Source organism: Ochotona curzoniae, unplaced genomic scaffold, assembly GCF_017591425.1.
Source record: "Ochotona curzoniae isolate NIBS_2020 unplaced genomic scaffold, NIBS_Ocur_1.0 scaffold_1852, whole genome shotgun sequence".
In the NCBI taxonomy this organism is placed as follows: domain Eukaryota; kingdom Metazoa; phylum Chordata; class Mammalia; order Lagomorpha; family Ochotonidae; genus Ochotona; species Ochotona curzoniae.
In genome coordinates, this window is record NW_024467087.1 from 49,664,967 (window position 1) to 49,678,501 (window position 13,535).

Sequence of the window (13,535 nt, forward strand, 5' to 3'; positions counted from 1 at the left end):
TGGCACTTCCATATGCAAATTATGATCAAAATGAAAAATTGAGAAAATATTCCATTTATGAAATGTAAAAATATTTTCGGATAAATTTAATTAAGTAGGTAAAAATATCAGCATATTGGAAAGTGTGAAATACTGTTGAGAGATGTAGAAGTCAGAAACTAATAGAAAAATATTTCACAGTCAGTGATTAGAATGAGTGTTGTTAAAATACTCATGCTGATACTACTGAAATTAATATATTGATTCAGTACAATTCCTATCAAAATTCCAATGGTCTTCTTCACAGGAGTAAGCGAAAACCCAAATTTTAATATGTGCATAATACCACAAAATATTCCCAGAAGTAAAAGAAACCTTGAGAAAAAAGTTGGAAGTACATTTCCTGATATAGTAGCACATAAACAGATAGAGACTTGTGTAATAAAACAAAGTTCGTAAGTGAATCCACACATACACAGTCAATTAGTTTTTGACAAGATAGCAGAAAGACACAATGGGGAAAGGACAGTCTATTCAATAAAAGGTGCTTGGAAACTAGACTTCCACATAAACAAATTAAAATGGGCTCTTATTTGACACCACACAAAAATCAATTCCAAATGGGAAAATGATCTAACTGTAATACCTGAAACCATAAAATTCCTAAAAGAAAACACAGTGAAAAAGTTCCTTGACATTGAGAGTGGTGGTGATTTCTTAGATACTACGTGAAAAGTTTAGGCTACAAAAGGAAAAATAAATGCATGTGGTTAAAACAAAAAATTTCTACAAAGGAAACTAAGTGATCAATATAATGAAAAGTTAGCCTACAGAGATTATACAACTGAATTATGACAAAATTTATAACATTAGTAAATAACAGGAAGCCCATTTGAACACATATTGGCCCAAAAATGATTTTAAGATTTCGAACAAACATGAAAAGGTGCTCAATATCACCAAGCATCAGAAAAATGCAAACTGAAAGCACTATGGGATGCCACCTGACACTTGTTAGTAGGAAAGAAAAGAGATATATTTCTACTTCTGAATAAAAGAAGGACTCACAATGAAACTATTAAATATATCTTGACAAGAGAAAGCTGGATTTTAAACCTTTCTCTATACCTACAATGTCAAGAACACTTAAATAATAGAGTGATGGACTTGTGAGTGTTGAAGAGGGACTAAACTATTATTATAATATGAGGGAAAACAGTAGAGAGGCAGGTGAGGGAGTGTGTGGGAGGGCCTGTAGGCCAAACAGTATGGAGTTTCCTAAATAAATTAAAAATAGAACTATCCTATGACAGTGCAAGCCCACTTCCGGATATATACCCAAAGGAAATCACCACCAAAAAGACATTTAAACTTCTACGTTTGTCATTGCACTTCCCACAAAACTTAAGCTATGGGAAAAAAAACTCAGATATCCTCAATGGAAAATGGATACAGAAACTGATAAATAATGAGATTCTCAAAAAATTAGTGGAAAATATTCACAGTGGAAGAAAAGTTATGCATGGCTTTCAAAAATGTTTTTCCAACAAAATAAATGTATCTTTTAGTTCTGTTTTTCATGAACTTTGTGATGTGTCACAATGGAATGTTATTCTACGTTTAAAAAGTAGAGGAGCCAGTATTGCTGCTCCACTTCTGATCCATTTCCCTGTAAATGTAGCTGGGAAAAAGCAGAAGCTGGCCCAAATTTGCATATATGTGGAATACCCAAAAGAAGCTCGGGGTTCCTGGCTCCCACCCTCTGTCTGGCTAGCCATCCACACTGTGACCATTTGGAAAATGAACCAGTGAATTACAGATTCTCTCCCTCTAATCTCTTTCTCTCTCTCACTCTCTCTCTGTGTGTGCATGTCTCTACACAACCTGCATGCAAAACACAAGATAAATACATATGCTAGGCAAACATGTATATACACATATTCTCATAGAGGAACTCTATAATGGAGACTAGCATAGTTGGAAGTGAAGGCATGTTGCAGTATACATCTCTACTCCTTTATAAAAAGAGGAGTTTCAATGAAACTGTTAAACATCTTGAAAATAGGATGCTGGACTTTCTACCATTGTCTATACCTACAATGTAATGATACATTTAAATAGCAGAATGATGTGCTGACAGCTATTCAATGACTAGAATATTGTAACAATATAGAGAAACAGTGGGAAGTATAAAGGAGAAATTCCTGCACCTGTGGAGCCGTAACATGAAAAATAAAATTGAAAAAAATTAAAAGTGAATAACTAACTGAATAAATAAATAGTGGAGCTTCTACTATGACATGAACTGATTGAGAAGATACATGAAATAAGCCAGACAGAAAAAAATATTGCATGATATCACACACATGTGTAATTTTTTAAAAAGAGGCCAAGTATGCAGTTAAGAAGAATAATTATCAGGGTTGGGCACAGGGTGGGGAGATGAAGAGATGCAGAGCAAAAGGATAAAATATAGGAAATATGTAGGACAAACATTGAAAAAGCTAATGTACAACATGAAGACTGCAGTTAATACTATAACATACTCAGGATTGTTGATAAAGGAATATACTAAAACTGAGTAGACAGTAGCTGCACTTACTACAGGGAAGGCAAAATGGGTAATAATGTGAAACTGATATGGGATAATTAGTTTAGCACTATGAAACTAGGAGTCACAAGCTTCAAACTCCCTTTCCATGTAATTTTATTCTATTTGTCCATCAAATTATCCCTTCCCAGGACACATCTTCTTTACCTGGGCCTAGGAGGAGGGGAAGATGCAGGGGAGGTGCCATGTATGCAGTCACTTCCCTGCTGACCTCATAAAAGAGGCCCTCAACTGGAATGGGTTCTCCTCCTCTCTGCTGATGAGGATGGAGGGGTTGTTGGCATCTCTTGCTTCTCCTCTGGTCCACACCCCAAAAAGTCCCATGTATTTGTATGTGCATTCACTCTCACCTTCCAAATAAAATTTATCTTATATATTCTAGCATCAAAAATATTCTGTTTATTGCATGTCAAGGACCTGGAATAAAAATCAACCACACTCTTTCCACTTCAAGATGATACATATTTTACTTTGTTGCACAATAGTAACCTTTTTACTATATATATATAATCTAAAACCATCACCATCCCATTATTTAACATACCTATACAAAATAGGGGCTGATGCCTTGATGCAGCAAGCTAAGTCACTGTGATGCCAGCATTCCACGTAGTTGCTAATTTAAGGCCCAACAACTTCACTTTCCATCTAGCTACCTGATAATGCCTTGAGAAAGATCCAAGTCCTTGGGCTCCTGTACCCACATGGGAGACCAGAAAGAAGTTTCAGGCCCTTGGTTTTCCACTGGTCCAGCTCAAAGCTTTGCTGCCATTTGGGGAGTGAACCAGCGCACAAAAGGTAGCTCTCTTTGTCTTTCCTCTCTGTAAATCTTTCAAATAGAATGATCTAGCTCTGGCAGATACTGGCATTTGAATATTGAACCAGGGGATAGAAGGTCTCTTTCTGAGTCTTTCCCCTTCTGTCTAAATACTGCATTTAAATCAATGAATATTAAGAAGGAAATACAGATTAGATGGAATTATTTCCCACTAATGATGAAGAAAAAAGGAAAGGTCTTACCAACAGTGTGTATTAAAGCTTCTAGCCAGAGCATTTAGGTAAGAAAAATGAATAAAATGCATTCAGAAAAGAAAGGAAGAACTTAAATTACCTGTTTGAAAAGTACATGTTCAGGGCTGGTAATAGTGGATAAAGCTGCCTCCTGCAATGTCTGTTTGTGTCCTGTCTGCTCCACTTCTGCTACAACTCCCTGCTAATGACTTGAGAAAAGTAGCAGAAGATAAACCAAGTGTTTGCACCACAGCAATACACATGGAGGACTTGGAAGAAGCTCTGGGCTCTTGGCTTCAGCCTGATTTAGCCCTTTTTAGCCCTGACTGCTGTGACCATTTGGGGAGTCAACCAGCAGATGGAAGACTGACTTGCAGATGAAGTTTTATCTAGTCATGTTGCAGAAGGGGATAGTATATGCAATTAGAAAGACAGGATTTTAATCTTCTCCTAAGAGTAAGACTTCGCAAAATGAATAAATGATGTAAATTCAAAGCAATGAGAGCAGTCAAGAAAGCTCTTTTCTGCAAGTTGTACTGAAACACCTGTATTCATATAAAAAATACAATGAACTCTGAAAGCATATGAAATATTTTGAGTTAGATCCTGAATCTGAATGTAAATACTAAAATTATGAAGTAACTGAATAAAACTGTCACATCCGAGACAAAATTTTATCAGCCAATAAATAATTCTTTCATAGTACTAGCATCTATATGAAAATACAGACTCTTCACAACTTAGGGTAAGTAAAACGTTATCAGGTATTACACAGCAAATTATAATCAACACAAAAAAGTGACATTAAGCTTCATCAAAATTAAAAACTGCTGCATATAAAAAGTTCACTGAGAAGGTGAATAGGTAATCTCTGCATTAGATAAAATATTCATAGATATATATCTGACAAAGTACTGGTATTCATAATACATAAAAATACATGCAACAAGTTTTTAAATGACTTGGAATTTTGAATACTACATACAGACAAAAAGATGTATGAAAGGACAAAAGGTACATTTAACAATAATTGAACACCAAAATGCAAATTAAAGTTATAAAATACCATTACCTACCATTACTGGTAGCACAATTTTAGTGAGGATATGTTGTGAGAGGAATTTCTATACAATTTTGACAATTTCATATAGTGTGCTATTACTGCTTTGGATATTTTTCAGAAAAATAAATATGGATCTTCTTCAACAATGTCATTTTAGTTATTTCAAAAGATAAATGAAAGTGCAAATCCACAAAAAGCCATTGCAAATATAATCATAGTAATTATAGTAACTTTAACTTGAAAAAAACAGGAATATGAATATGGAAAAACTGTGATATATTCATAAAATTGAATACCACATAATCACATAAACAAAAAAAAGTTGTATAAAAACTGATGTAAAAAATTATATAAAACATGCATAAAACAATTACTAAGCAACACAAGTAATACAAAAGCTTCAGCAAAAATCTTTAAAACAACTGTAATCATCAACATTTGAACCTATTAAAATTTCTGTCTTCATTTAAAAAGGAAATAATATATCAGATTATGTTTTACTGCTTTGGTTCATTTTAAAATATCAGGTAATATTTAGATCTAGAGAATAAAATCCAACTTATTTTCCTAAACAAAGAGGAAACATAAATATGCAAGTCAAGAGATATAGTCCTGCTTTCTTTTCATGGAACTGAGAAAAATTATTTTCCCAATTATGGTATTTTATGAAGATGAATGTTTGTGGCAACATTTGCTGTAAATAATTTCAAGGAGTTATGACTTACAAAGTGTTATGTTGGCTAGTAAAATCCATAAAAGTTAGATACACTCTCTGTTAAAAGAAATTTCATAGAGAAAATTTTTTTTTCTCAGGTGATGAGAAAAGAATCAGAAATGTGAGTACAGAAAATGGCTTTTGTTTCACAATATGCTGAGAAAATGATTATATCATTTGTATATTAAAGTTATGAAGTTATGTCATTTTAACTTGATTAATGGAATATTTCTTATATTCAGTAATTAATGCTTTTCTTCTATAAGAACTATCTAATTTTCAACCAATTTCATTTCTGTGCTGAAGAAAAGTAAACCAACTGTTTTATGCATTTCACATATTTGTATTTTTATTCTATAGTTAAAAGCAGTAGATATTATTTTAATATTCAAAATAATTTAGTGCATAAATTTTATTTTTATACTTATTTTAGTTTATGGACAAAATCTTAGAATGCCACTTACCACATCTATCATTTCAGATTCCATCTCATTGCTAAGATCAGACTGCAAGAAAAAGGAAAAAATAGTGCCTAATTATTAACAAATTCTTTTATTTTTTACACTACGTCACAAAATTACTATTATGTACTAATGTGTTTCAAATAACCAGCTCATTTCTGTATTACAGAATCTGAAAGCCAACCCGAGTCTTTGTTTTGTAACAAATAGCTTTTATCCACTTACAATTATGTTATTTTAAAATATCCAAATTTATTTTATCATCTTTATTTATTACTTGTATTGTCTTTGTTTGTCTTCGAAGTCTCCCATAACATCATCTAGCTTCATTTTTTTTTTCATTTCCTCTGGTTATCTCACATTTGCTTTATATACCTTCAACAAAAAATTTTCTACGTCTTCTGTGTCTTCTAATTTATTACATTTCTTTATACCATATTTTATTCTTTCCATGGATAATGTAAAGTAGGTTTTTAAAAGATGTTTTGGAAAACAACTCTACTTATTAAATTTTGCTTAGTTTTAGAAAATATTTTCACAGTATTTGTGTTAACATACAATGTGATTATTACAGCATCTAAACTAATTAATAAATACTTTTAAAGTTTGGATAGTGTAGTATGTGAACTAATAATAGATTTAACTAATATAAAAAGACACTTCAGAGTGCAAAATATTTTTAAGAGGTTAAACAGCTCCTGAGATTAAAGGGACAAAATATACTAAAGATAATGTGTGCACATTAAATTGGTAATTCTACCAATTCTAAACAATCATTTGCATGTTATAAACAGTTGAGTCTGGGTCTGGAATATGGATCAGAAAGCTAATCCTCTGCCTGCAGTGCCAGCCTCCAATTTGGGCACAAATTCATGTACTAGTTGCTTCACTTTCAATCCAGTTTCCTGCTGATGGCTTGGGAAAGCAGTGCAGGATTGCTAAGCGTTTGTGGTCTCTACACTCATGTACGAGCTCTGCAAAAATCTCCTGTTCCCCAGCTTTGGACCAACCCAGTTCTGGTCATTATGGCCACTAGGGGAGTGAACCAGATCTCTCCCTCTTTCTCTGTATCCCTCTCAAGCAAGCAGCAAGCAAGCAGCAAACAAATAAGTCTTAAAGAAGAAGACTGAGCTATTGTTATATTTTTGATTTTATGAATGTTATATGTTTTCTAAGAGATTAATATAGCTTTATTTTAAATACTATTCATGTGCATTTTACCATATTTTATTCATTTATATTAGGTGCATTTTTATTTTCTTTAAAATCAAAAATAATATTTTTCCACATAGACTGTATAAGGAGTTTATAATAACAAATTCATGAATACCATGTATAATAATCTTATCAAGGTAATTAGAATTTCCTTCTAAAATAGTTGTCATTTCCAGGTGTTTAGAATTTTTGGACTCTTACATTTTGAAATATATAATAAACTGTTAAAAAATATAGTTACTATACTATACTCTAGAGGATTGTAATTCCTGTTAACTGTGTCCATTATATCATCTCTTTCTATGTGTCTCTACCTGGTCTTCCTAGTCTCTAGTGACACCTATTTTTTGTCCATTCCTATAGAATCAATGTTTTAGTTTCCACAAGTAATGATGCAATATTTGTTCTGTGCCTGACTTATTTAAATTAGCACAACATCCTCAAGTTCTATTGATGTTGTTACATATGACAGGACTTTATTTTTTATGGCTGAGTAATATTCAATGCCATGTATATATCACATACTATTTATTTTTATCCATCTTTGAAGACTGCTTGTATATTTTGATTATTGTGAATAGTGCTGCAGTAAACAAGGGCACACATATATCTCTTTGATATTGCATTTTTTTCCATTTAAAATTTATATGTTTTGCAGGTGAAAATGTGTGAGAGAAACACACACACACACACACACACACACACACACACACACACACACACACATATCGAGCAAGAGAAAATGTTCTCATCCACTAGTTCAGTCTCCAAATACCTGCAACAGGCCAAAATCAGGAGTCAGGAACTCATGCATTTTAGGCTACCCAGGAACTCATTCATTATAGGGTGGCATCTAAATATTTGAGCTATCACCCACCATCTCCCAGGATGTGCATTAGCACAGAGCTAGAATTAGGAGCAGAGGCAGTACTCTGATTCCGGCACTCTCGCACAGGATAAGGACATCCTAAACAACATTGTAACAACTAGGTCAAAACCCACCTTTCATTATTTTTTTTATTGTTTTATGACACAGCTTGATAAGCAATGGGGTCTCCCTTCCCAGTAGCAGATTGTTCTAACTCTTTAGTGAAACACTGATACTGCTTCCTTTATTGGTTGTACTAATTTAGAGTCCTACCAACAGTAAATTCCCTTTTCTCTACATTCCAATCAGCATTTGGTATTTTTAATTATTTTTATAATGACCATTGTCACTGGATGAGGTAATATCTCACTGTATTTTGACTTGCATCTCCAATTAGTGATGCTGAACATTTTTATTTTTACATTTAATGGCTATTTGGACATATTCATCTGAGAACTGGCTTTTCAGATAATTTGTTCATCTAGAAATCAGATTATTTCTTTGCTGTCATTTTTTTTCTAAGTTCCTTATACCTCCTTCCTACTACTGTCTTAATCGATTAGTAGTTTGCAAATATTTTCTCCTATTTTGTAGGTTGTCTCTTCACTCTGTTCCAATTTCCCTTATTATAACACATGCCAGTGTGGATGTGTGGAAAAAGATAACCCTACTGTTGGTTGACTGTAGGCTAGTGCAGCCATCGTGGAAGTCAGTATGCAGAATAATAAGACAACTGAAAACTAATCTATCATATGACCCAGCTATCCCACTCCTAGAAATATATCCATAAGGAAATGAAATCTGTATGTAAGAAAATGATCTGCAACCATGTTTACAGCAGCACATTTCAGTATAGCGAATACATGGAAACAACCCAGATGCCTATTGAAAGAGGAATGGACAAAGAAATTGTGGTACATTTGTTCCATGGACTACTACTCAGTCATTAAAAGAATGAGATTCTGACATTTTCAAAAAAGTAGTTTCACCTAGAGACCATAATGCTCAGTGAAATAAGCCAATCCCCAAAGAAAATTTATCGTATGCTCTTTCTGATAAAAAGCAACACTCATGCAAAATACATGATAAACACATATAGTTAAACCCACATACATATATAATCTCAATGATGAACTGCATAATAGAGACTAGCATACCACGAAATGAAGACACATTATAGTGAGTATCTTTAATCCCAAATAAAGGGAGGACTCCTAATGGAACTGTTATAGCTTGACAGTAGGATATTAAATTTTCTGCCACTGTCTATATCTACAATGCCATGATACACTTAAATAATGGAATGTTGGACTTGTGACTACTGCTGAAAGACTATACTATTGTAATGATATGGGGGGATTAAATGGAGGGAGGGGGAATGGGGAAGAAGGGAGGAGGGTGCAAAAGAATATAAATAAAAAATTAAAAGACAACTTGTAATATAATAATAATATAAAAACTTATACTGAGATAATACTTTAAATTTACATTATAAGTTTTAAAACAAAGAAGAGTAAGAAAACTTTTCCCTTGTTCTCCAGAAGTTTCTTACTTTGATATAATCTTGTTTTATATATTTTCATAATTTTTGCTTTTGTTACTTGTGCTTTTGGGGTGACACTCAAAAAATTTCCTGTAAATATTTCTTTTTTTGTATTTTACATTTATCTATCTGACCTATTTTTAGATTATTTTTAGATACTGAGAGGTAGAACTTTAGGTACATTCCTTTGAAGATATATATGCATAGTATTGAAAAGTCTGTCATTTCTCAAATATATATTTTTGGTGCCTTTCTTGCAAAGGTCTTAATTATATGTATACGGATTAATCTCTTGATTCTCCATTCTCTTTCATCTTTTTGCGTGTGTTTATGTGACCACATTATTGTTTTGAATGCAGAAGACTTTGGGTTAGCACTTTCTTGCTCAGGTTTCTTTTGCCTAACAGAACTGTGGCGATTACATATGAATCTAAAATTTATTGAGCTTTATGAAGGATGTCATTGGTAGTATAATGGAGACTAATAGAATCCCTGGATATGTTTGAGTGTTTTGACAATATTAGCTAGTCCAAACCATAAGTATCAGACAACTTCCATTTTTTTTTTTTTTTTATTGTTGCTTACACTGTATTGTGTAGTACAGTTTTATAGGCGCTGGGGATTCCCCCCACCCCTCCCCATACCCCTCCAGACAACTTCCATTTATTTGTGCCTTTTTCCACTTCATTCCTTAAGTGTTTCATAATTCAATGTTATGCAAGACACGGATTAAGGAAATAAGGAAATCAATGAATGATATTAAAGAAAATATTACTTAGCAGGTAGAAATTATTAAGAAGAGCCAAATGAAAATTTCAGAGATGAAATCTTTAATCAGTGAGTTGAAAATGATTGAGGGGCTGCATTGTGGCATAGAACTGCATAAGAAGACAATCCAAGTTCTTTAGTCCCTGCACTTGTCAGAGACCTGTATTAAGCTCCTGACTTGGGCTTGGCTGAGCACTGGCCATTGAGGCCATTTTAAGAGCTTAGTAGCTAAAAGTAGGAAAATATATGCAGCAGCCATACATCATCATGTGACCACATGACAATGGGTTTCCTAGTTTTGCTTTTAATTTACCTGTTTCATGACATTCTCCTGATGTGTTCCAGCTACTGAGCATTAAAGCAACTGAGGAAGCTCTTGAGGGTGAAATACTTAGTAGTCTACTTTTTTGTTGTTGTTCAGAGATAGCAATAATATAGAGTGCTGGATGCTGGAATTTGAGACAATAATTCCAGATGTTTCTGTAGGAACCCTAAAGAACTTTAGGTTTACTCTTGAGTGATGTATATGTTAAAATAGACTCAAATCAACTGGAGTTGTATCTAACCCATCGTTGAGAGGATACAGGTAATAGATCACGGCTTGAAACGAAAAGACCTTATTGCCTGGGTGAGAATATGAACTGGCAGATAAACTACATTTCAGAATGCTTGCATTGCATATTAGAGTATCTCTGGTTCTGGCTCCAGTCTCCATTTCAACTTCTTGCTAATGTTTACTCTGCTATTAACATCCTCATAGAAACCCAAACTGAGTTTCTTGCTCATGACTTTAGCCTGGTCCAACTCTGGCCATTGTGAACATTTTGCGAATAAATCAAAGTATGAAAGATCACTATTTCAGTTGAAATCTTCACCTATGAAATGAAAAAAAGAGGAAGGGATAGAAGGAGGAGGAAAGAGGAAGCAAGGAATTTAAAAGGCTGACTGATGCTAGAACATATTACAAATGTTTTGACTAAATACAATTAGTGGAATTCCAAGTTCACAAAGAACTATTAAGAAATCTTTAATTTAGACTTGTTACGGATAGTGGCATGGATGCTCTAATTCTTAACTATATTAGTACATTGTAAAAGAAAGCAAACAGAGATAGCCATTGTGGTACAGCATGTAAAAGTCATTATTTGTGGCACAAGTAACCTAAGTAGGTGCTGTTTTGTGATTCAGCTGTTTTACTTCCAATCCAGCTTTCTGCTAATAGTCTAGGAAAAGTAGCAGATAGCCTGAAAAAGCAGCAGAAGATGCACCAAATGTCTGTGCGAGACTTGGATGAAGCTCCTGGATCGTGGCTTTAGTCTGGCCCAGCTCTGGATGTTGGGGTCATCTGGAGAATGAATTAATGAATGGAAAATCTTTCTCTCACTATCCCTATCTTTCCCTCTCTGTAACACTCAATTCCAAATAAATAAATAAATATTTTAAAGTGAAAAGTATTACTGCTATTGGGTATCATATTTGTCACAAAGAGTACAATGACAAAAGTGTAGGATGAAGCAGAATAGTTGCAAGGATTGGTTTAAAGACATGATTTTAAAAATGTCTACAGTCTCCTTTATAGAATTCCTCTCTCCTTACATACATCCAATAAAAAATACCTAGAAGCAATGATATACCACTACCTAGGAACAAACCTAATGACAGATTTTTGTCTAATGTCAATCCAACTAAAATGAAACTTAAATCTTTAAAAAATGGATTGTTCCATTTATGGAAGGGGGATGAGCCTGTAAAGTACTTTCGTGGTAGAAATCAAAAAGTTTTAAGAAACTAATATGACTATGCCAAAAAAACAAAAGAGGTGGCTTGGAATGGCTTATATTGAAAAAAAATTGGGATAATTTGAACATTTAAAAGAACAATGTAGTAATGACTTCTAATATATTTAATAGACAAAAGTATCAGGTTCTAGATCCAGATAAGATGGAGTAAGGATTTTGGTCTCTGACTTAGTCCAATGAATGAAACAATTCATCTGGAGAATAACCAGACCAACTATTTGAGGATTCTCAAAAATATGTAATATGTGAATTGGAAAAGAAGGCAAAATTTATTAAACCACAGAATTGATGGTGAGTATACATGTTTTTCTTTAGTCATATTACCTACTCTTATATGTTTACTGATTTACAATCCATTTTTAATTTTTAGAACCAAGATTCTCATACATATATGTAGTAATTAGAAACTCATTTTTATGACTGCTGGGTTTCTGATTTCTTAAACTTCACTGACTTTCCAGGTATAGCCCCAGGCAGACAGCAGGCTTCTCCACTTATGTAAAGGGTTTTTCTGGCTCTGATGTCATGGATAGGACTGTTTCTTCTGAAACTTACAAATGCCTGAGTCCTCAGGTTTCCTTTTACCACATGCATTAAAATCCCATACACCTTTCACCAATTACTGTATCAATATCAGTTTCTGTTAACCTTAGAGCCTATTTCCTTTCAGCTCCAAGTAATGTTTGTAGAGTTGAATTTCTTAATATTGAGGAATTTGTCTTTTATTTTCAATTTTGGTTACATGTTAAAAATATACTTATTACATTTTATTTAGCATTTCTAAATGGTTTGAAAGAGAATGATATTTAGGTTATCAGAAGTCTTCTGTCCTTTACCTTATAAACATAAAGGTCTAAAAGGTGACAATAACAGATTATTATAAATAAATTATTATAAATTTTATAAAGACAACAATACACATCACATGGTGATGCTCTTAAATTTTTTGACTTCAAACTGTACAGCCATATTGATTTTTGTAGCCTAAATATTAATTATATTCAGGTAACAGTAAATCACTATGAGTGTACACCTTAATTGTGGCTGTTACTTGCGAGATTTCAGGATATGTGGTTCAAATTAGCTACTAGCTTCAGAACCGTGTCTCTATGTTACAATAAGCAGTCATAGATCTTCCTAATCAAAAAGGTATCTATATGTATATCATCAGTCACATGTCATAACATGCGTTAAGTAAAAATATCTTTCATTTTTTTCATTTAATTGAGGTACAATTAACAAATTAAAATTTTATATATGGTACACAAAATAATGTTTTGATACATCCATAGTGTGTTATGATTACCACAATGAAAGTAGCTAACATCCATCATCACACAGTTACTGCCGTGTGCATGTGTGTTATGGAAAACAGTGAGAGCATTTAAGATTTTCTTAATGAGTAAGTTGCAAGTAAGCATTTAGCCAATCTCAAACAGTGTATCCTTCACTTTAATTACCAAAATGTCTCAAAAAGCCTTTTGAGGCATTAAGTTCAATAC